The 20,296-nt window shown below is 40.0% G+C and overlaps 1 protein-coding gene across 5 annotated transcripts in view; it reads right to left on the reverse strand.

Moving 5' to 3' along the window:
* The window catches only part of TAB3 (TGF-beta activated kinase 1 (MAP3K7) binding protein 3), a 60,774-nt gene extending 46,076 nt beyond the window's left edge, over window positions 1-14,698 (reverse strand). For 4 of the 5 annotated variants that reach the window (XM_032756705.2, XM_032756706.2, XM_032756703.2 and 1 more), the window contains exon 1: window positions 14,549-14,698. The gene's annotated coding sequence lies outside the window, so the exon portion shown is untranslated. Of the gene's footprint in view, window positions 1-9,014; window positions 9,135-14,548 lie in introns of those variants that run through there. The other variant, XM_058441625.1, reaches the window with a different exon arrangement.
* Between the last annotated feature and the right edge of the window lie 5,598 nt (window positions 14,699-20,296).

Genomic DNA, 20,296 nt, shown 5'->3' on the forward strand with positions numbered 1-20,296 from the left:
ACAACGACAACAACAACAAAAGTTCAGGTGGATTTTTGACTCTGCAGGCAGTCAGCACTCCTAACTTCGGCTTTGTTCATGGGTCAACTGTATTGTATGTGCTATTAAGAACTGTATTGTATGTGCTGTGTAAGATAATAACATTGTAGTTACGTAAGAAAATGTGTTGTTTTAGAGATGTTAAATTATTGGGGAGTGAAATTATGTCTTGGCTATGCCTTAAATTCTTGGAAAAAAGAGGAGTAAGGAGATGAAACTAGTATGGTAAAACGTACATAACTGTAGCATCAGAGGTTCATTGGACCTTTCATTTGTGTACATTTAGAAATGTTCAAATAAAACGTTCAAATGTCAAGTACCTACAAATAAACAAGGGTATTTGACATTCACAGGCCTAACGTAAGATAATTGTTCAAGGCTATCATTACAAGTGAGTAGCAAGGATGTTGCTGGATGCTGAAAACAATGATTTGAAAATGAGATATGAGGGCGGTTCAGAAGCAGAATCACCACTAGAAGTATAGGAGCATTGACTATTGCTGGGAAAGAAGTACAAGGCAGATAAGCTTTTTGCCCTTCTTAAGATTCAGAAGGATAAGGCAAACAAGACTGGCTAGGATTTCATCAAGAGTGACTGGAGAGGCAACAAAGGAAGCCTTGAGTGCCAAGAAACACAGCAAATGAACTGGAAAGCAAAGATGCATCTCTTTTAGAACTGGAAAAATTGAGACATGTCTAAAAAGAGAGAAACGGACTATATGTGTAGGGATGAGAAAGGACTAGTGACACAGCAAGCTTTCTAACAGGGCAGAGAGGTTGGCAAATTCCAGAGCTGGTGGTACCATGTTCTAGAAATGGGGTGGGAGGCGGTGAGGATGAGACATGAAGGAGTAATCTCCCAATTGTCTCAATCTTCAGGACATGAGTCATGGGGTCAGGATATTATATGACTTACAGAAAGAAGAAAGCATAACATGATAAAACTGGGAAGTCAGTGAGCATCTGCAGACAAGAGTTACCTGGCCATTATAGCTGAAACACAATGTTGTAATAGTAATAGACAAAGAACATACGCCATTCACCAGGTGTGGGACTACAGACGAGTTACTTAACCTCTTAGGCCCGGTTTCCTAATCCTTTGCTTAATATCACACCTATCATATACTTACCTCACAAGGCTGCTGTGGGTTATTAATTTACATAGAAGGAAAAAAGTTTGTAAAGCACAATGTTCATTGATTAGGTTGTTTGAGGGTTCTCATATGGCAGAAATCTAGGAATCTCAGCAGAATTGCCTTTTTTTTTCCTATTTCACAAGGGCAGATATATATTATACCTACATATAGGTATGCTAAGACAGAAGTTGTGATTGCAAAAGTGTAACTAGGAAAGTATTCTCTTCCATGAGAGGAAAAAACTTTAGTTGATATTATGCATCCTAATTTCAATAGCAGTTAAGAGGGATTTCATATTTTGAGTCATTCCAGATGTAGCTGAAATTTAAATAAACCTGTCCATTGTCATGGTCTAGCAATTGACCAAGGTTGAAGAGACTTAAAATATTGCTGAGTGTTTAGGAAACAATTTACTTATATTTACGCACATACAATGTAATCTTTCAATTAAAAATGTATATAATTATACAAGTGAGTACAGCTATATAAAACAAAGCTTAAACAGAACTAGGGCTGAGTCTGAAGTCTTAGAGAAAATGACAGTCTTTGCCACTTCTAAGAAAATCCTGCCCATAAAGAGCCAACAAAGCACCTCCCTATCTGAAGGCAAGGAATAGGGTTGGTCAAAATATAAGAAATGCCTTTCTTAAAAGTGTCAAAGAGCCAAAACAGAAGGACAAAAGGGAAAATCCTCTTCACCCACTTTCGGGTTGGGACCCTGAAGGGCTGCACCTTAGAAATAAGGGTGAACCACAATGAATCAATTCATACACTGAATGCGATGTGGCCTTGAGTCATCTGGTTGGCCCAGGAAGGTCTCTAAAGCTGAGATTTGATTAAGCAACTCTGGATTTTCTGGATTCCCTTAAGCAGATGTACACACACACACATACACTCCTTTCTGAAAAACTATCATCCTTGGTCTCAAATGATTTTTCAAATACAATGCCCAGCATGCAATTAAAGACAATCAGGCACACGAGGAAACATGATAAGATGATCAGAACAGACTCAGAAGGACTCCAAGTATTGGAATTATCAGACATGGATTTTAAATTATGCTTGCTATGTTCAAGGAGATGAAAGCCAAACTTAAAAATCTCAGCAATGACCTAGAAATCATAAAATGTGACACAGCAGAATTTGGGTGTTTTTGAGACCGGGTCTCGCTCTGTCACCCAGGCTGGAATGCGGTGGCGTGATCACGGCTCACTGCAGCCTTGACCTCCGGGGCTCAGGTGATCTTCCCACCTCAGTCTCCTGAGTAGCTGAGACTATAGGCATGCACCAGCATGCCCAGCTAATTTTTGTATTTTTTTTTTGTAGAGATGGGGTTTTGCCATGTTGCCCGGGCTACACAGCAGATTTTTAAAAGAAGCAAAGAATAATTTTATTACTGAGAAATGTAAAAACCGAAATTAAGAATTCAATAAACAGGTCTAACAGCCAATAGACACTGTTGAGACAGTGAACCAAAAGATGTCTAGTATTCCACTGAGGAGAGAATATCCTTCAAGAAAAAAATTAAAATACAGGCTCAGACAAATAAAAACAGAGTTCATCTCCAGCAAACCCTAAGAATGAAGCAAAAGAAAACTGCCTCAAGATGGAAGATCACAGATAGAGAGAGGAATGAAGACCCATGAAGTTCAAATAAGCATGTGAAATCTAAACGAATATTGACTGTATAAAATAATGTCTTGTAAGGTTTAAAATACATACAGAAAATTAAATTACAGGACAACAATATGTATGTCACAAGGTAGGTAAATGGAACTAAGGTGCTTTAATATTCTTGCTTCAACTAGGAGGAAGGTAGAAGTATCAGTTAACACTAGACTTTGATAAGTGAAGAATACATGCTATAAATGCTAGGGTAATCACAAAAAGAATAAAAATGAATAAGTGATATCTGAAGTAATAGAGGAAAAAGATATAAAAATAGTCAAATAAAAGGCAAGGGGAAAAAGAAATACAGAGCTAGTAGAATAAAAATGCAATGCTGTACTTAACCCCAAAATGTCAATAATTATATTAAGTATAAATGAATCAAATGTTTCAAAAAAGAACAATTATCAGATTGGGTTAAAAAAACATCTACAAATATATGTTGCTTTCAAGAGCCCCATCTAAAACTTAAGAATACAGAAAGGTTAAAAGTAAAAGGATAAACATATATCATGCAAACATTAGCTAAAATAAAGATGGTATTGCTATATTAAAGATGGTGTTGCTATATTAGTTTCAGACAAAATAGAATCAAAGAAAAAGGATCACTAGAGTTAAAAAGAGTCCCTTCATAGTCATAAAATGCTTAATTCACCAGAACAATATAACGAACTAAATTTGTATGCAGTTGATAACATGGACTCAAATTATATATAAAGCAAAGGTTGACAAAACTTCTCGGAGAATTAGACATGCATTAGTATCTCAGGGGCAAATTTTAAGACATCTCTTGGCTGGGTGTGGTGGTTCATGCCTGCAATCCTAGCACTTTGGGAGGCCAAGGCAGGCGAATCATTTGAGGTTCGAGACCAGTCTGGTCAACATGGTGAAACCCCGTCTCTACTAAAAATACAAAAATTACAAAAATTAGCCAGGTGTGGTGGCACGTGCCTGTAGTCCCAGCTACATGGGAGGCTGAGGCAGGAGAATTGCTTGAATCCGGGAGGCAGGGGTTGCAGTGAGCTGAGATCGCACCACTGTACACTCCAGCCTGGGCAACAGGGCAAGACTCCATCTCAAAAAAAAAAAAAAAAGAAAGAAAGAAAGAAAGAAAAGATATCTCTCTCAGTAGTTAAAAGAATAAGCAGACCAAAAAAGTTAGTAGGGACAGAGATACAATACAATTACCAAACTTGATCAATGGACATACATAGAATGCTGTATCCAGTAACTGCAGAATATATGCTTTTCGAGTGCTTACATATTTGCAAAAACTGTCCACATGCTAAGCCATAAAGTAAGTCTCAGGGCATTTTAAAAGATTGAAATAACTCAAAGAAAGTTCTCTAAGGAAAATGTGTTAAAGCCAGAAACAAAATACAAAAAATACACAGTTAGAAAATTCTCATATTACTGGAAATTAAGAAATATACTTTTAAAAAACCCATGGATCAAAAAAGAAATTACAGTGGGAATTTTAAAATATTGTGAAATAATGAAAATATTACATCTCAAAAATGATGGGATGCAGGTAAAGCAATACTTGAAAATGAAATGTATAGCTTTAAATATGTATGTCAGGAAGGAAACAAGGGTTAAACACCTACCTACCCATCTCAAGAAGTTAGAAAGAAAAAGAGCAAAGTAATTCCTAAAAAGGTATATAAAATATACCTGAATATAAAAGCAGATATTAACAAAACAAACACTTGAAGAATACTATTAGTATTTTTAAAACTGCATCTGTAATTAAAAGCTTTCCCCACAAAGAAAATTCTAGGCCTAAATGGCTTCACTGCTAAAATCTATCATGTATTTAAAGAAAAAATAAAACCAAACTTAACCTAAACTCTTCCAGAGAATCAAAAAGCACGTATCTTCCTTAGCTCATTTTACAAGGCTACTAAAGCCTGACAAGGACAGTACAAGAAAAACAAAATTTCAGGCCAATCCCACTCACGAACAAAGATCTAAAATTCCAAAGTAAAATTAGAGGAAAATGTGATGTTGACCATGCTAGGTTTATTTCTGGAATGCAGTTTATTTAGCATTAGGAAATCAATCAATATAATTTGACTTGAGGAATATCCTATAGTTATATTAACAATAGGAAAAACATTTGATAAAATCCAGTATCTATTCATGATGTAAGCTCCTAACAAACTAAGGACAGAACGAAACTTCCTTAATCTGATGATAGCTAGAAGAAAATTAAAGTAAACATCATATTTGATGGAGAAATGTTCAAAGTTTTCCTTTCAAGAAAGGAAACAAGACAATAGCGCCACTATTACTACTTCTATTCCGCATTATAATCGAAATACTAGCCAGTACAGTAAGATAAGAAACAAAAGTATAACATTTCGAAAGGAAGAAACAAGACTTTATTTGCAGATAAGAAGATTGAATACATAGTAAAAGATCAAATACATACTCTAAAGATATATGACTAAAAGTTTAGCAAAATTGTTAGATACAAGGTCAGTATAAAGATATAAACAAAATAATGGCTATAAACATTTACAATATCAAAAAATATCAAATATCTACAAATAAAACTCTCAAAAGTTGTGAACAATCTTCTGGAGAAAATCACAACCATTACTGAAAGAAATTAAAGACCTAAATAAATGGAGTAATGTATCATGTTCATGAATTAGAAAATGATAAAGATGTCAATTCTTCCCAAATTGATCTCTAGATTCCATGCAGTTCCAATCAGAGTAGCAACAGGTTTTGTGGGTGTGTGTGGAAAATGACAAGATGATATTAAAATCAAAGAAATGTGCAAAGGGCCAAGAATAGCGAAGATGCTTTCGAAGGACAATGTGGAAGAACTTGTTCTACTAGATACCAAGTTTTATGATAAAACTATAATAAACAAGACAATGTGGCATCAGTACAAGTAGAGACAAACAGACCAAAGGAACAGAACAGAAAGCACAGAAACAGAACCACAGATATATGGACATTTGATTCCTGACAATAGCAGGGAAATGGTGTGCTGGGAAAATTAGCTATCCATATAGGAAAAAACAGCATTATCCCCTACCTCACACAAAATACAAAAATCAATTTCAGGTATATGCTAGATCTATATGTGAAAGCCAAAACAATAAAGCTTCTAGATGAGAGAATACCTTGGGGGTAATCTTATGAGAATACCATGAAATAGAAAAAGCATGCCACACAGTGGGAGAAGATATTTACAACCAGCAAGGGCTCATTTCCAGCATATAGTAAAAAACTCCTACAAATCGGCAAGTCAAAAAGACAAGGAAGTACATGACACATTTTTGAAGGAATTCCTCCCAAAATAGTCATGAAAGCACAAACCTGTTACCTGGAAGATTTAGTTAAAAATACTAACATTCTCCCTGAGATTTAGAGAATATTAACTTTTAACTACATATTAATATTAAAAAAAAAATTTAACTGCTCATATTTCAATAAACCAGTTCTCCCATTCCTTATCCAATCTAAACTGTAAAAGAAATAATTACTCTTGAAAAGTCCTGTTGAAGAAATCTTTGCCTACTCCAAGGTCACAAAGACATTCTCCACAAACTGAGATCTACCTACATATCCCTCAACAATAATATATAATGATCTATTCATACAGTGGAATAGTATACAGTAATGAGAACGAACAGTCTACAACTACATACAATATAAATACATCTCAAATTCACAATGTTGCATAAAAGAAGTCAGAGACAAAAGAGTCCATTTAGATAAAGTACAAAAGTAGGCAAAACTAATCTGTGGTGTTAAAAGTTAGGAAAATATGCAGGGATGGGGGTGGAGGGGGGTAAGGTAGTAAGAATTTCTTGATCTGGGTGCTAGTACACAAGTGTGCTCAGTTGGTGAAAATTCACTGAGTTGTTCACTACCGTACTTTCTGTGTACTTTCTGCATATTAAGCTTCAGTAAGAGGTTTTTTTTTTTTTTTAACTGTAAAGGAGTACATTTTTCAAAATTGTTTAGAGAATATGAGAACAAAAAAGTTTGAAGTTCATTGCTTCGGGGTAAAGCACAAAAATCAGATAATCAAATTTTAAAAAGCAATATACTAATTACCAAAAATATACAACAGGTGTCAAATCAACTAGTGACTCTCAAACTTACAGTAATATTGGTTTGAAACTATTTGAACCCAATTGATAAACTGACTTATATCTAGACTTAGTGACTAGTGTTGATTCATAAAGATTTCAGATAAGCAACTTGATCTTGTAGGTTTTTGTTAAACGAGAGGGTTTTTACATCTTAGAAGTTAACTAACAACTAGATTTACACATCTAGTCAAACTCCCTAATTTTACAAATGAAGAAACCGAGGTCTTTTGAAGTTGAGTGATTTCTTCAAGGTCATAAGAAGCTCTGAATATGTCTAAACAATTCAAATTATTTAATTAAGTTCACCTCCTCCCAATTTTCTGTAACTTCTAGGGGATTTCCACCTACCAAGAGAGTTTGTTTACTGGCAGTGTCTCTCAATACACACTATAGTCAACTGAAACATTTTTATCCAAACAACTCAAAATTAATTTCTTTGCCATCCATGACTAATAACCAAATGCTATTTCTGTGGCATAAAAGACTTTGTAAAAGCAAAGTTCATGATGTGCAGCCTAACAGATAACTTGCTGTTTACACTAAATGATGACTTTGACATCAAACTGAAGACGTGTGAAAAGTTAGAGTAACAATGGCACCTGTTACGTATGGTATCCCTGAAAAAAAACAAAAAGACTCGATTGTTGCCACAAATCAAAACCAAGGATTTTCTAAAAGTGCATATAAACAAATGTTCTAAATTACTGAAATTATACTAGCTTAGTATTAATTTATTAAATCAATCATAACTATGATGAGTACTAAAAAATTAAATTCTCCAATTCATTTCAATTAGCTTCTATATCCAAGAAGTATGCTTAACACTTTTAACAGGAAGAATGACCTGTCATTTTGAAATCAAATCCATCAAAAGTGAATAGTGCATAAAATAACTCACTTAGTCCCATGAAAACACAGTTTTAAATTATAAAAATGCTTTAGCCTACACTCCATCACCATAGTGTTCTTTCCACTGTAATAGGACTCTCCTTTTATTTCAACCTATAAAGTTCAGTGCCAAGATAAATCCCTGGACTTGCCATCCCTAGAGGAAACACCTAGCCTTTGAGTATGTGCAGAAAACTTAAAACTAAAACAGAAAATGGTTTTATAGCCACAGAAATCTATTCACTAAAGAACTGGAGGTCTCCATGATATAAAAACAAATAATTAAAAATGACTTAACAACTAAGTGCAACATGGTATCCTGGAACAGCAAAAGGACATTAGTGAGATTCTGGTAAAATCGAGTAAAATCTACAGTCTCACTAACGATAATGTACCAATGTTAATGTCTTAGTTTAGACAAATGTACCAGGATTATATATACTTGGGTGAAGAGTATATGGGAATTCTGTACAATCTTTGCAACTTCATTGTAAGTCTAAAATTATTCCAAAATAAAAAGCTTATTTAAAAAGAAATGACTTAGCAAAAACTACTAAAAGTTGAGAAATTTGTACCTCAATTCTGACTCAATTAAATGCCCACAGTCAATATCTTTCTTCAAATGATGATCTCCATCAACACAAGGCCTAAATGGGGAAATGGAGTGGGTTCACAGAAGAATGCTATTTCTCCAACATTAAAAAATAAAATAAACCCCCCTAAACCCCTCAAAAAATACTTCAGGCAGGAATGAAAAGTCTGAAACCATTCCTCAGTAGAAAGGAAAGAGAAGAATCCTATTTAGTGCAAAATATGTGGGCAGTGGACAGCCAAGCAGACAAAGGTATTCTAGAGATCCTAGACCAGTCAAGCTGAATAATTAAAAAATACGTAACATTTCTTATGCACTCACTTATGGGTCAGGTGCTATTTTAAACGCTACACATGTACTAACACATTTAATCCTCTCAAGAACCCCAAAAGGGAGGCACTACTTTTATCTACATTTTACAGATGAGAAGTTCTGTAAGTAATGGAACAGAGATTTGAAGATAAGCACTCTGAGTGGACAGTCCATGCGCTTAACCACTATACTATACAGCCTTTTGAGGAGCCAAGCCAGAAAAAAGCTACTGCCTTCTAAAGACCAGTCTCCACTACTTACCCTCAGCCTCCACCAGAGGGGAGAGTTCTCTTCCCAAGGCTTGACGGTCCTTGCTAGGACTGCAAAGGAAGATAGCCCTACTGCCGTATCTGCAAGATTGTGTTCATAATCTTTCAGTACTTGATGTACTCAGTGCATGTTCCTGCTGAGACACTGTTACACATAAAAGTTAGTTTTTATAATACTATCAGTATTCAAATTCAGATATGTTGGGCTGGCTGGGGAATCTGAACACTATTATGTGACATTTTTCTGTGGGAAAATGGTGCTGCTTAAAAAAAAGTCTTACCAATGGATCATTAGAAATTGAGGCTCCCCCTGCACAGACTCTAGCCTTTAGATACCAAGATAATTGTATTTTAATAAAGACATTGCAATTACTCAAATAATCTAGTTTTGCTCAAACATCAAAAAGGCATAGTTCTTTATACCTAACAAAATGAAGGGTATTACTGAAAAAAATAAGCTTAATATTCTATGAATTTCCTGCACTATGGCCAATTGTGGATGTACCCAGCAGTTAACACACTGCTCTCTCCCTGAACCTTTCAAATAAACTCTGCATTAAAAAATTGCTACCAGGTAAACAAATATATCTTTCATGCCCACACCCCAGAACAGAAGGCGTATCATCTTTGAAAGTAGCTGAAGTAATAACAGTAATAGTAGTAATGATGACGACAACGTAATAATAAGAACTAACTCTTTTTGAGTATTCACCATTGCTAGGCATGTTTTAAATACGATACATCCTCTGGCTCATTTAATCCTTATATGAGGTAGGTACCACATTATCCCTTCAAAAATGAGGGAACAGGTCAGAGATTAAGTAATTTGCCCACGAACACAGAGCTAGTTAGTGTCAGATCTGAACATCTGAGCATTTTACCCCAGAGATCATATTTTCAACCTCTGCACTCTGTGTGTAATTAAATAACTTGGTAAACTCTTAAAATGAACACAGCGTGCTTACTGACAGTCATTTTTCAAACGAAAGAGTGGTTTGGAAACCAAAAAAAAAAAAAAAACCCATCTTGCCCTTTATTAGGAGTATTTCCTTCAACCAAGATAAGACTGAACACATTTATGGAAAACAAATTTAAAATATACTTAGCTTTGTTTTTATCACCTTCAAATCCTTCACTTAATTGTCTGAACATCACAAACAGTGGTAACAGTATGTAACCTCAACACGCTAACACTTTATTTTAAAATCTTGAAGTAAAACAAACACACTGTCCCATGTTTACACTAAATAAACGAGGGTAAAATAACGCAAGAGGTCCAATACCTTTGAAAAGTTTCAAATCAGCAGTAATTCATGGTGGGAACAAGATATTCCTTTTATGAAAAACCAAAACTATGCTCTTTCAGCAAAACTGCAAGATTTGCCTGCTTTAATGACAATATTAGGCTGAGATGGACTAACTTAAATTTTATTTCAAAACATGTGCCTAAATTTAGAAATTCTTCATTGACAATCTAAAAAGCCTATCAGTTTATCTCCCACAAGAGCCATCTGATCCACATAAATCTAATTCCGGACAGCTAAAGGTGTACTATTAATACCTACCATTTCAGTGAATAATTAACAAAAAGCAGGCAACCCTCAACAATTTCTGGAGCACAAGCTGATTTTTAAAATCATCTATTTGAAACTCAGACTTTGCCTTTCCAGGAGACAATGATCAATATGCTAGGTTTCCAAGCCAGCTCACAAAAGCCTAAATGTCCAAAAGGTTACAGAAGTATAACAAAACACAGAACCTGTGTGGGCAATGTTTCTACAGGAAAATCAATTTAGCATTCCAGCTTAGGATAACAGCAACTACTCCTGACCCATTTAGCCCTGGAGGTAGAAAAAGGAAATCTTCCCTCCCATAACTGGAAGTCTGAGCTTCCCTAGGACCACAGACCTCGGCTTCCACTATGAAGGAGGGCAAAAAGGCTGAGCTGGGGTGGGAGAAGATCCAGGGATGAGGAAGGCAAGACCAACTGGGAAAGAAGGATGGGGGGGGGGGGATGGCAGCTGAAAGGAGTGAGGAAACAGTGCGAAGACGGCGGGCTGCTGAAGAGGATGAGTGTACAGTGCCTGTTCCTGCAGCACGTGGGCTTTTACCAACTTTCCTCCTTGGTGCTTAAGGAGAGGAAAGAAGAGGAGAAACCATTGGAGGGTCTTGACGGTGCCTGCCTCACTCTGGCTATTCTCATCCTCCTTTTCAAGAAAGAACAGGGTGGGTTAAGAGGTCTTATCCACATCCCTCTTGACCTAGAGCACGGGAACGTGGAGAAGGGACTTGGAGGAGTTTTGGTGCCTTCCTTGTTAGCAGCCACCCTATCAAAGACTTCAGTGTCAATGGAAAACTAAAGGTGCCAGGTAAATGGCAGGAACAGCATCAGAAGGAGAGGATGGAAAGTAGAGAAATTTGAAGCAGGGAGGGAAGTAGGATGTTAGAGTTGGACAAATAGAACTGTCCATGAATTAAACTATAATAAATGTTCTTATTTAGGATTAATTCAGTTTGACAGTTCCAAATATTTCATCAGGTCCATTTCACTTTTAGAGAAATAAATATTTGTGGCCATGGTAATAATTTGAGGTTTACTATATAGAAGGTATGAAAATAAACTTATAAGTAGATATGAGGCAATTTCCTGGTGTTTTATCTTTATACGGTGGCAATATAAATCATTTCAGAAAGGCTTTATTTACTTGGTAAGCATTCAGTTACATTATCATTTGTTGATTTTTTTCACCCTAATAAATAGCCCAAATACCATGAGTAATTATTTTCACAAGTAAGGAAGTATATTTTATTTAACTCTTTCTTGGGAGTATAACTATATTTAAAAACTTATTCAGACCACAGATTGCCCATCAAGATGCCAAGGGATTATTTAAAACAGTCTCAAAAGCCACATAATACACACACATGCTGATGTGTACTGAGGAACACAGGACTTCTTTTTCTGTTTCCATGAAGACAGGACTATTTAACTGAAGGCCCCCAAACAATGTACTTCTTAAAAGATGAAGCAGCAAACCCCAAATTTCAAAACGTTTCTAGAACTTTCAGCCAGAGATAATTAACTAGGCAGCTAAACCTGACCAAATGACTTGGTGGAGGATGACTACCAGACATTTAGTATCTTTTTCTCCTTTTTTTCTGATTTCTGTGGCTGTTCTTCCACTTCAGCTCTACTCAGATGTGGAGCCCTTCTCTTGAGCAGGCTCTGCAGCACATAAGAAATGCAACAGCAGAGACCAGTGGGAGATAAAAGTGACCACTGGCAAGATGTTCCTGCTGTTTCATCAACACCTCAGATACTGCCTGGGAACCTGTTAAGGTCTTTCATTCCCTTGCCCCATAGCAGATTACGGTGGATCCCAGAAGAGCTGCCGTCTTTTCTGCAAATCATGAATAGGGTCCAAAACCTTTGTATCAAATTATTAAAGAGAAGAAAAACAGGGTCAGCTGTCAAGTACTCCACTTGCTGGAGAAGGCAGGGATGTGTATGTGTACCTCCAAACTCTGATAAAGCAAATTCAAACCCCTATAGATAGTTGCCATTTAATAATGTAATTTGAAATACTATTCAGGACCAGAATAAACAAAATATTTGTTCTTTGAAGTATCTTGGGCATGCTGACACAAGAGGCAAAGTTACTGAAAATATCTGAATTTCAGATAGGTCACTACCAGCTATTAGGAATCTCTTTACAGATCAGCAGACTTCTAGCTCAAATGTTACCTCTGGCTAGAAAATGGATGCATCTGAAAAGAAAAAAAAACCTTGAGATTATCTGGAGCCAAGGACACTGAAAGCTTTCAAGATTACCAACAGAACTGAAAGGTTTCTTTGTAACACAAATTTCCATTTTCATAAAATTTGTATCAGTCAGCACAAAAACTTATGCAGAGTATGGTGAAAGAACACACGCTCTAGAATCAGACCTACATGAGTTTGAGTTCTAGCTCTGCAATTTACCAGCTATATCATCTCCTCAGGGAAGTCGCCAAAGAATATTGGAGGTTAGTATTGTTCTGTGCAATTGGGATAACATTATCTTTAGCATAGGGTAGCTGTGAGGATCTCCAGTGCCTGAATATAATCGACGTTAGCTCTGTTTGCTCCAATAAACTGTACACAATGTGGTATCTATAACTGAGGAGAAGACTCCTTCACATAAACATATGGAAGAAAATTCAGGGTGATTGAATGCAGATTATGTTCTTTCAGATGTGAACATGAAAATCACATATTTAATATTTACCTTCACTGAAGTCTAACTTTCCCTTGATTAAGCCAGTTGTAAGCAAGTGGGGGCGGGGGCTGTCCCTACGGTTGTAAAGATTCGTATCACACACTGACTAAAAAGCATGTATATGTATGTGCCTGTATTCTTCCGGTGTTCATAAAAACACACCATCACAAAACTTACCATGGGTGATGAGGCCCTTTATAATTTAACACTGTGCAAAATTAAACTCTCATCTCAAAAAAACCTTTCTTCTTCCACGTGTTCTTGTATACTACTGCAAATCACTGCTAAAGCAAAGAAAAAAGTAAATTCTCTTATCCTTTCAAAATGAAAAAGTGCGCAAAGAAAGCTCAGTCTGCCAAACTGCTCCCTTTTCTCATTCATTCTTGTTCTTTTAGAAACCAGAAGTAAATATACTGTATGCCAAAATGACTGCCTGATTGACAAACGTCACTGAAGAAACACATTGAACTGACAAGCCCGGTCTGGACCAAAGGTGGCAAGTTTTCTTAAATAATTTAAATAAGTTACATTTCAGTAGAAACAGAAGGCTTTACACTTTAACACATTAACAAACTTTGGATTTTTTTATGCAGCTTACTTTATGCCTCACCTGTCCCTCACCCTTCAAATCCTGCTTTTACGCACTTTATGAGCTGGCACACGGTAGTAAACTACAGAACTCCAACTGGGAATAACTCTAATCTGTTGTTGGACCTCAGAGGACTGCTTGTGTGATCTTTAAAGGAAAGCAGTGTTTTCTCCTTACTCAACGCCTACCAACAGTCATCTGTAAACCTCCTCTCCAACAATTCTTACTATACTGCTACTAACCTTCACATCTCTCAACACCCTCAACGGCCCCCACGCTGGTGCTGCTAGTCCTCATCCTCAAACACCTTCCTGGGGGCTTAAAGCCGGTTCACAGAGGCTCACTCTCCGCAATGCCTAGGGTCCGGCGAGGAAGGGCATCGTCCCCTCCGTTTGGGGGACCAAGGCCAACCAAGTCGACACCCCACCCCAGCCACTCCCTCTCCCCTCGGCCTCTCGGGGCGTCTGGGGCGGGCGCGGACGCGCCAGGCCCTGCGCAAACCTCCGGCAGCCCCGCAGTTCCCGCTGTCAGCAGCAGTCCCGGGCCGGGCTGAGTCCCCGGGACACCCGCAGTTGCGCACACGCCCACCGTCTCAGGCGCAGGGTCACTGGGACGATCCTGGGGGCGCCCCCGACGTCCCCGCTCGGGCAGGTGCCGGGCCTCCCCGCGGACACTCACCAGGCGGCTGCTGCTCTCTGGCCGCCGCCGCCGCCGCCTCGCCCTCACGCCCGTCGCCTGCTCCCGCGGGGGGTCCGGGCCGGCGCCGCTTCCCCGCCCGAACCCCCAGGGTACGCGCCGTGCGGGGCCGGGATCCGGTGTGAGCCGCCGCCGCCGCCGCCCCCTTTCCTCCCTCCTCCCTCAGTGCGTCCCTCCCACCGAGGCCCGCCTCGTATTTCCTAGATCCGGTCTGAGCGAGAGCTTGGCAAGCAAGCTCTGGCTTCAGGGCTTCCGTCGGGCGCCGTCGCTCGCCAGGCACAAAGATGGCGCCGCCGGGTACCGCCAAGGGCGATCTCGCGAGGCTTCCCGCACAGGAACAGGAGGGCGGGGTCCCAAAGGAAAGGTGATAAGTTAGGGAAGCCTGAGCAAACGCTTCCCATATCGGAAATGGGCAGTACCAGTTACCGAGGAAGTTACTGCGCCTGCGTGCGCGGGTAATGACGCGTGCCCGGAACGGCCCCTAAAGTAGGACCTAGTTCTCCAGGTTTTACCTGTTTCCACTAGTGGCGCGGGGCGGGGTAATGAAACCCAGTCAAGAAACCCAGTAAAGGGCTTGGCAGGACCAGGCACCAGGTGAGAGGCGTCCCTTAAGGCTTGGTCATCCCTCAGGAGCCCGAATGGCCAACACACTTTTTGCGTCCCCGGGAGTCTTCCAACCCTTTGCTTGTCCTTATGGGTTGTGTCACCGAGTATTCTGTGCAAAGCCTCAGCTGCACCTTCTTCATCCTGTTATGGGTTCACATTATTAATCAAGAGCTTCTTGCTTTGTGCTTGCAGATGGCCTCACAGCTGGCAGCCACAGTCCTCCTGTTTCCCACATCACCATCTAACTTTCTCTTTCATTTTTGGTGCTACATGAGCCATCTGATACTAATAATTCTTTTTCCTATTTTATTTTTTCTTGCTCATTCATTCAAACGTGTGTTGTTCAGTTTCCTATGTGCCAGCTACTGAGGAAATGCTGTGATCTCAGGGAGCTATTGGTCTGGGATGGAGATGAATGAGAAAAAACAATGATGACACTTTAGCACAGTAAGTTCTATGACAGAAATGAGTACAGAGAGGAGTGACAGATATGAGGGGGGGAGGATATCCTAAAATACAGCAAAGAGGAAATTCCTTTTTTTTGAGACCGCGTCTCACTCTGTTGCCTAGGCTGGAGTGCAGTGGTGTGATCTCAGCTCACTCCAACCTCAGCTTCCCAGGTTCAAGTGATTCTCGTGCCTCAGCCTCCCGAGTAGCTGGGACTACAGGTGTGTGCCACCATGCCTAGCTGATTAGTTTTGGTAGAGACAGGGTTTCTCCTGTTGACCAGGCTGGTTTCGAACTCCTAACCTCAGGTGATCTGCCCACCTTGGCCTCCCAAAGTACTGGGATTACAGATGGTGAGCCACCGCGCCCAGCCAAAGAGAAAATTCTTGAGCGGTGTCTGACGGGCATAGGATTTAGTCCAGTGAATCACTCAGGGTGATAGCAGGAAACAAACCACCCCGATTATTTCAACTAAGAGAATTTAATATCAAGAATTGATTATTAGGCAACTGATAAGGTCAGAGAGAACTCTTAATGTATCACAGAGGTAGCAACTGCAGGAAGCAGCTACTATGCCTAGAGCTAGGAGGAGGAAGGGAAGAGGTTGGGATTATTACAATTTAGACGTTTAGAGGAGTTGCCTTGTGGAGGTAAAACTCAGACCTCTGAGAAAGGAGCAGCATCTGCTGGTGCTCGTGTCTCTGAGTGGGGCTCAAAACGTTGTCTCTGCAAGTGTGGGGAAACTGCAAAGGATCCAACTGCTGTTATGGGAAGGAAGTTCTCCTGTCCCTCTGGGAGCTTCCAATCTCCCTCTAGCCTGGGGATGAGAATGTGACACCTGGACTGGAGCTGAACTTGACCCACATCCTGAAGTAGAGCAGCTCCAGTGTCAAGAGCCACTCATTTTGGAAGCTGGATGTGGTCAGAAAGGGGGTCATTCACTCCTATCACACACCCCACATAGTGGGGCCCATCGTGCTGAAACATTTGTAGAAAACCTGCTTCAAGTTCAGGTTTTGGACCAAGCAGAGCAGCCCCAGCCAACTCACAAACCCATGAATGAGAAATAAATGCTTATTGTAGCATGGCACTGAGACTTTTGCTTATTACGTGGCAAAAGTGGACTAATACAGCAGCTCTGTTCCAAAAAGTGAGCCACGGTTTAGTCTCCCTGTGTCTTCTTGCTCCACCATTCCTAGACTGTTGTCCTAGTCTACATGGTCCAGAATGGCTCAGCACGACGTCACATTTCAGTCATCAAGGGTGTGAAAGCCTACCCATTTCCTTTAAGGGCATGACCCAGAAGTTGTTACCATCAACTTATGTTCACAACCCATTGGCCAGAACTTAATCACGTTACTGCATCTACCTGCAAGGGAGACTGTGAAATGTGGTCTTATTCTGAGCAGTCCTGTAACTAGCTAAACATTCCATGACTTTGGAAAAAAACATTGAGGGGACAACCAGAAGCCCCATAAAATTATCAAAACCCAGACCTTATTTGAAGTTATATCTTGTCCTCTCTCCCAGTTGGATCCCACCACCGATGAGGAGCTTGGAGTCAAGGAAGCAGGTGTAACCCTTCTCTTTCCATCCCTTAGGCTTCTACTTCTCCTACCCCATCTTGCTAACCATAGCTGTATCTCCTCCAGGGATGAAGAGGATAGAAATGGAGGTGGCAAGGTGTTGCTTTACTGATTCTTTCATAAGATGGCTTTGTCCTCTCTGGACATGGCAAATGCGAAAATTGGCTCTTTGTTGATTTCTTCTGTGAGTTCTTCTTAGGGTCCCACTGGGAAGATTCAGGAGTACCTCTCAGAACACAAATGAAGCACTTTCTTCCATCTAGCCTCTCTCTCCTCAGCCCTTTGTCTCTCTTACTTTTCAATGCTGCTGTAAGTCCTCTATTGGTTGTCAATGCCTTCTATGTGACTGGCATCCAAATGCTGGCTCTCATAGGGTGAGTATGATTGTTCAGGACCCGCTTCACTGCACATTTCTTAAATACGGACTCAATCCTTTTAAACTTCTCCTCAGCCCCATCTCTTGTGGAATACCCACAGTTTCTTACTGCCAGTATCGCTTCACCAACTGGCAAGCCCTTTGGCAGGCACAAGCAAATGGCTCAAGCTATTTTGCCTTCTGAGACACTCACCTGATCCATGAGAAGTTCACATGTCCTTGCCATGCTGAACAACAGACATGCTGCCTTGTCATTGCTGCTCCAGCAAGTTTTCTGCCTTCAGAATTCTGACAAGAGGCAGTCTCAGTGTCTATACTGACATGGGCCTCCAAACTCCAGGGATACATAGCAGGCTCTCTCTAAAACTTTCTCTCCAGGTTGGACCTACAGATAGCTTCAGTTCAGTAACCAAGCATCTGGAGGGTGATATGTCTTGAAGAGATTCTTAATCAGCTCTCATAGGCCACCTCACTCTCATTTTTCTCATTGGCTTCCCCTATTTCAATGGGAGAGAAAATGTACACCCCCTTGAAGGTAATAGCTAATAAACCTCTCCCTTGTAGTCTTCTCTTATTTAGGCTGAAGAAAGTGTTTGAGTGAGGTCATAGAACCGGTTTTGTCACCGCTTGGTGAGTCCTGTAGAGAAGTGCCTAGGAGCTCTCTTTGGAATGTGATAGTACTTAGTATGCATTCTTTTCACCTGTATCATCAGACACATCTTATGTACCGTTTCAGATATTTGTAGCCTCACCTGTTGTATCAATATTCCATTGTCCTCTAATGAACCACTTCAAAACATAGTCTAAAATAATAATCATGTTATTTGCTCATTATGCTGTGGATCAGCAAATTGGGGTGGGCTCAGCCAGGCAGTTTTTCTTCTGGTCTCACATGGGGTCACTCATGGTAAAAAGAATAGAGGCTATTCATGGGACCGACAACATTCAGTGTCACCCCCAACTCCACAAGGTATGGTCTAAAAGCTAAAAAGTGAGCTGGGCCTTTCGTGGACCATTTCATGAGGCTGTCTGCTTCTACAGGATGAGGTCTATGATACCAGCAGTTCTTATTGTCGTGTGCAACTCCTTTGCGGTAAAATGCGTCCATTGGTTTAAGGCAATACTTTGTGGGATACCATGTTACTAGATGACCATTTGTAAACTCCTGAATGGTGGTGCTCATGGGGAAACTGTGGATAGGTAAGCCAAACTCATATTCAGAGTGTGAATCAGTTCGGGCAAGAATGAACTGCATTCCCCACACCCCATGTGGAAGGGATCCAAAGTAATCAATCTGCCAAAGTGGCTGGTCTCCTTGAGAAATGATGCTGTACTGTGGGCTCAGTGTTGATCTCTGCTGCTGGTAGGTCGGGCCAGTAATAGCTAATTGAGCCTTGGTAAGAGGGAACCCTTGCTGGGCCTGAAGGGTAACACTGCATTCCATTGAGAGGCTCCGTTGCCCCTTTGCTTTCCCTTCTTATAGTGCAAGTCTAAGAGAAGCCTTGTCAGTGATGGACTACTCAGGCTGCTTGATGCCAGGCAATCTGAAGTTGTGGTGCCAACTGTTTATAGGCATTGTCTGGGACCTTGGGGTTAATTAGATATAACAATTCTTCTATGAAGGGGAGAAGTCCTATGGGAAGCTGAAATTGGGTGCAGCTTTTCTCTTTGGTAAAAGGGCAGATCCCTAGTTCCAATTAGCTTTTTGCCTGTAACCCAACATGAGTTCTCAGGATCACATTTAGACAAATCTGTTCTTTGTACTAAAATACCCTATTTAAATTATGTTAATATTCTGTGTAGACCCCTTGATTGATTTTTACTTTGTGATTTCGTGATTCTCAATGAAAAAGGGGTTTCTCATAATCTAATTTTTTTCTGTATATTCTACCCCCTACTCTGCTTCCCACCTAACCTTCATTTAGTACTTGCCCCTGTACTGGCCAGTACCTTAAATAACAAGTGTCAGAATGCCTTTTGAGCTTGCTAGAAGAATTAAGAGCAACCTACTCTAATTTTCCGTATCATAAGCACAACAAACAACTGAATTGAGCCCTCTTATACCAAGACACTGAAAGAGGGAATATAAAATTATTAATTAGTTCTATATCATGACTATAGTGGGGACTCTGTCTAAAGAGCAGCACCAACCCAAAGGTAGTGAACTGAGGGATAAAGGCAGAGATAGAAGAACTAGGTTTGGAGGATATCATTTGTACTCCTGCATCATGCAGTACTTAAAACCAGCCCTATCTTCTATACTATTTAGTTGCATGATCTCTTTTCCTTTTGCATAAGCCTGTTTGAGATACGTTTTCTGTCACTTGCAAAGAAAAGATTCTAAATGAATATATCATAAATGAATGAGCATAAGAAATGAATGGTTTGAATACTCAAGATCATGACTGAGTATAGGGAAGGTGATATGGTTTGGCTCTGTGTCCCCACCCAAATCTCATCTTGAATTGTACTCCTATAATTCCCACGTGTTGTGGGAGGGACCTGGTAGGAGATCATTGAATCATGAGGGTGGTTTCCCCCATACTGTATTCCTGATAGTGAATAAGTCTTACGAGATCTGATGGTGTGATAAGGGGAAACCGTTTCGCTTGGCTCTCATTCTCTCTCTTGCCGCCACCATGTGAGACGTGCCTTTTACCTTCCACCATGATTGTGAGGCCTCCCCAGCCACATGGACCGGTAAGTCCAATAAAC

The sequence above is a fragment of the Hylobates moloch genome, unplaced genomic scaffold (genome assembly GCF_009828535.3).
Source record: "Hylobates moloch isolate HMO894 unplaced genomic scaffold, HMol_V3 SCAFFOLD_7, whole genome shotgun sequence".
NCBI lineage: Eukaryota > Metazoa > Chordata > Mammalia > Primates > Hylobatidae > Hylobates > Hylobates moloch.